The following is a 5,323-nucleotide window of genomic DNA, read 5'->3' on the forward strand; positions in this document are numbered from 1 at the left end:
TTGAAGCTCAGGCTCTCTTAATCACAACCCACGACCACTCATTCCTCTTATTTTCCAGCATGAAGAATCCCTCATTTCCATACCAGGTTCTTTGGGCTCTATTGCCTCATTTGGGAGGCAAGCAGAAACTCTGTGGTCATAGAGGAGAGGAGAGCATAATGGCAGCTTAAGTGCAGCGGGGGCTCACTGGATAAAAGAGGATGAATTTTGTGAGATGTGAAGGCTACCTGAGGACCTAGTGTTCCAGAAGAATGCAAATAAAGCCCCCAGAGATACAATTAGAGTTCTTTTCTATCCTGACTCAACACAATTAATCAGATGCAGGATGTGACAGTGTGGTAAGCACTGGAAAGCATCGTGCTGAATGGTCCCGTGATTGCAAAATTCTGAAGAGCTGGAGTTTTCACAGGCTTAGAACTCAGGCCAGGTGTAGGAAATGTGTTAAAATTCATGGGCATTTGGGGAAAAGATGATCTGCTGGAGTTTATAAACCCTAATTGAACTTGTTTTTAAATCCTAAGGTAGCAGGAGTGATTTGGTAGGAGGAGAAAAACTCTCAAAGACAAATGCATCAAGAAAACCCCTCAAAACTGAAATTGGGGAAGTAAAACCTTATTAGCATTTTTTGGTATATACTATTTTAAAATATTGTACCTATTGCTTCGTACTGTGCTTCACCTTACTCTATGCTCTTTACTCTAGGAAAGAGGTTCCTGCAAAGGCCCCCACCAACAGCTTCTGAACATCATACAAAACCTTCCCACCTCTGACTCCCCTTCCTTTTCACTTCCAGGACCTTAAGATGGACTCATTTGATAGCAGGAGGCTCTGGGGGCCAGAAATGGGCTCAGATATTTAACTTTTATTCAAGATACTCAAAGTTGAGTGGCAGAGAGAATCCAGTCCAGGCCTGCATGCCGGAAGGTCTGGATACCCCCTGTCAACATGTTCCCCACCCTGTGCAAGGCTGGGACACTGAGACCTCATTTGCACTCTGGCTCTGCTACTAACAAGCTGTGTGGTTTTGGGCAACTTGCTTAACTTCTCTGGGTCTCTGTCCCTCCATTTGTAAAATGAAGGGGTTGGATTAGGGATGCCCAAATGTCCTTTTAGCATAAAAGTCCCACAATTTCCAGTGACCTGCTTAAGCCTCATTTTCCTCATCTTTAAAGCAGGGAGAGTGATGTCTGCTTGTCCACTTCATAAAGAGGGGGTGAAAGTGTAGGTGAAAGTGCTCAGAAAGCCTTAACACACAACGCAAATGTCAGCTGCCATGATCATTAGTAGAATTCTTGATGCAGCTCTCTTTCTTCAGAGCATGTTTCATGTCTTTTACCATTTGTGCTAAAGAGCAATTCCGTGCCTTACAGGAATTCCTAAAATTCAGTCCTTGGTTTGAAGAAATAGGAGGCAAGGTGTCAGTTCAGGTAGATGAAGTTGTTGCAAATGACAGTAGCATCTGAAAGTTCTTCTGAAGGAAGTGGGCTAAAACCTCCCTTAGTCCCCAGAGAGAGATGGCCTTTTCTTGATCTCATTCAAGGACATAAACAGTGCTTAGTAAGAAACTTGTGTTTTAAAATGGGGCTTTGCTCAAAGAACGAAAAAGCCTTGGAGAGTCCCACCGGCAATAACAGTAATAGAGGTGCTTATCTTTTACCTTGCCTCTGTGCATTTCCAAGTAATTTACCCACATTAGCTCATTAGCACTCCCAATGCTACACCAGCCTTCTCTCTTGCCTTTCGGATGGAGGCAGGTGATATTATCCGAGCTTTGCATTCAGGGAAAGCCCCTCAGTTGAGAGTGACAGTCCCTCTGTTCACACCTGGTGGAATTGTCCCCTGAGTATTTGAGAGGCAAATTCTCTCATCTCTTGTACCCCACTCCCAGGACTCTGGTATGATCTCAGTGCCTTGCCCAGCATCACGGGGTGTCAGAACTGGAATGGCTTCTCAAAGTCCCCTTGCAGGGGCCAACTCCTTTTATAGGACAAGAAATTGAGGCATTCAATTGACTGAGAGAAAGGAAATGAAACACCCAAAGCAACACAGCTAGTTAGGGACACAGTCAACAACTTTTCTTAAGAGGCAAAAACTAGAAACTATCCTCTACCCTCATCCCCATACACCCCAACAAACCAAACACTCTTTGGGTCCCTCTAGGCATCTCAATAGTGCTTAAACCTGGGGGTACGGGGAAGATGAGAGAGACACTGTGTATGTCTATCTGATCACACAGCTTAGAGTTTCCATTGCCACCTCTGAACAGCTGTCTTATCCTGGGCAACAGTGGTGGTCCTTGCTCTCCTAAACTGGAATGAGTCATTCTTAAGGGAAATGAAAGTTGTAATTCTATCATTCTGGAGTTAAGGGGAAGGGCGCTTTCCTTTTCTTTTATCCAACAGCTAAATTAACATAAGCCCATAGGCACAGGGCTTTAGGAAACAGAAAGTCAGTTTGTAAATTATTATAATGTGAAATGAAAATGTACACTGTGAAGCCTAGGCAGCTCTATACTTCAGACATTACTCTACCCTAAGGTAGAGCATAATGCCTTTTGCCAAGAACACAGCTGGATCAGCACCCTGATTTTCACAGAGGCACACAATAAATATTTGTGGATTGATTTGGTGGGCAAAAATATTTGGCACTTGGATACTTTTCTATTTTCCAGCTTATTCGCTTTATTTTTTATTCTTTTTTAACGTTTAGAAAAGGTGCAGGTGGCCAGTGTTCAATACAGCTGCAGGGAATGTTGGTGATAGCAGCTGTCATCTGTATTTCCCAAATGGGCTTTGAAGAAACACTGACTTTGGGGTATCTGGAAAAAAAAAAGATTCTGTGTTTAAATAAGTTGGGGAAACGTTACTTAGCTTCCTACTTTGGTCCTCCAAGATTCTCTAGATCAAGGTACATTAGCTTATTAAAGATACTGAGAAGAGCTGGGGTCAAAACAAACACAAAAACCACTTTAACTTCATTAAAACAATTTTTTTCCAAGTTGATTTGATTATGGAACAGTCCCTCCCCCATATTTTTTGTGATATCCATTAAAGTTCCACAAAATTCATGTTCTTTGGAAAACACCTTGGGAACTACTAATTGAACCCAATTTCTGAATTTTACTGCTGAAAAAACAGAGGTCCTGGGAGGGGCTGAAGTTCTTACAGGTGGTTAGGGGGGAAGCTAGGACTAGAACCCCACTTCCTGACTGCCTGGTCCAAGCTGATCAACCACACCTAACAAAAAAGGCATTTCCTAAGGTGTGGCCTAGGATGCCAGGCATCATGGGTAGTTCTTGAGGTGATGCTTAAAAAGGATGTGAACATGTTACTCCATGATGGGTTCTTTTGGGGTAAGTTGCTAAAAGATAGAGATTATTTTAGATGCTTTTAAAAATGGGTAATCATATCCTACTCTTTTGTTATCTCATAGATCTTGAGGTGCTTATCCATTGCAACCTGGGTATGCCATAGGTGCTTAATAAATATATTAAATGAATGAGTAAATGAAAGAATCTAGCAGGAGTCAGAGGAGGTTGGTGGCAGGAAGGAAGGAGGAAAGGGTCAGGAACTGGAAGAGAGTGAGAAAAGGCAAAATGTGGAGAAAGAGAGGGATGAATGAAAAATAGGAGCCAGCAGTTACTCATCAGTGGAGGATAGTTAAGCCCTGGCAGAGAAAGGAAAGGAGACAGCTGCAGGTGACAGGAAAAAAACCACCAAAACACAAAAAAACCAAAAAACACCACACTGGGTGACCAGGAAGCTTTGCTTTTAAAAAGTAAAAGTGGGAGCCAGTCGGTGGTGCAGTGGTTAAGTTTGCACGTTCTGCTTCGGCGGCCCAGGGTTTCCCAGTTGGGATCCTGGGTGCAGACATGGCACTGCTTGGCAACCCATGCTGTGGCAGGTGTCCCACATATAAAGTAGAGGAAGATGGGCACAGATGTTAGCTCAGAGCCAGTCTTCCTCAGCAAAAAGAGGAGGATTGGCGGCAGATGTTAGCTCAGGGCTAATCTTCCTCAAAAAAAAACAAAAAAAGTAAAAGTGACTCATGAGGCTAATTCAGATGCTGGCCATGCCAGGAGGTCCCAGCCCAGGAAATGGAGATGAGCATCAACTGCTGAGGACCTTTGTGAACTCAGAACAAAGTGTATTTATTGCACAGGTACAATAAATGTGCAAGGTGCCTTAAGTACTACAACAATAACAGATGAATAAGACACAGGCCTTACCCTCAACAAGGTGACAGTCTAACGGGGAGAAGTGCTAGGACAGGAACTCAGATAACATAACGCCAGGTAGAATGTGATCAGTGCCCCCAGAGGTACAACAAGCCTGTAGTGTGAGGAATCAGGAGACACGAAGATCATATCAAGTCATGAGGGTCAAGAAGGCCTATGCGGGAGAGCATCAGGCAGATATGGGAGATAAGAGGAGAGGCATTTCAAATTGATTTGATAAAGAACTGCCAGGAGGGTGGGGAAGCATACAGAGCTGTGAGTGGTCCAAGTGGGTTCCAGTGAAGGGTGTGTGTGGACTGGGCAGGGTGTGGAGAGACATGTCCAGAAAGTCTTGAAGTCACACTGTGGGGCCTCGAATGCCTGGCTGAGGTACTGATGCAACAGGCAGGCAATGGGAAGCCAGCAAAGGTTTTTCTGTGCCGAGGTTGAGAACTCCAGCCTTGGAATTGGGAACACGGGAGTCTGAACCCCAGTGGCCTGAGTAGTCATGATTAGCAAAGGGACTTTAAAGAGTTTTTGAGTCTGTTTTCTCATCTGTGAGATGGGAATGATTTCTATCTTAAAGGGTTGAGAGCATTCGCGGAGATAAAGTTCTTAGCACGCGGTGTGCACAGAGTTGGAGCCAAGGAGTGCGCAAGAGCCAACAGGAGAAGGAACTGGAGAGAACGAGGGTATTCCCCTGAGGTGTGTCCGGAAACGGAGGCAGGACCCTCGGGAAGCCCAAAGCCTTTGCTTTAGCCAAGTTTGCTGACTGCCCAGTGAGGGGAATGGGTGAACCGGTCACGGCAGCCTCACCCTAGTCCCCACCCCAAGGCAATGCCCTTCGCCCACGCTTCCCTCCCGCCTCACCTCCCCACCTCCCGCTACTCCAGCTTCCCGCCCCGCTCCCACTCCCGCCAGTCCCTGGAGCCACAGCGCATGCGCCCTCCGGCGCCCAGCTTTCCACGTTTCACTTCTCTCCCTTTTCCACCGCAGCTCCCGCTCCACCGCCGCGATTGGCCAGCCGCCCTCCTCGCCTCGGCCAATGAACGCCGCCCTCTCACCCCCGTGTTACTGGGTAGAACAAAACAAAAACAAACAGAGCGA

Source organism: Equus quagga, chromosome 2, assembly GCF_021613505.1.
Source record: "Equus quagga isolate Etosha38 chromosome 2, UCLA_HA_Equagga_1.0, whole genome shotgun sequence".
Classification (NCBI taxonomy): domain Eukaryota; kingdom Metazoa; phylum Chordata; class Mammalia; order Perissodactyla; family Equidae; genus Equus; species Equus quagga.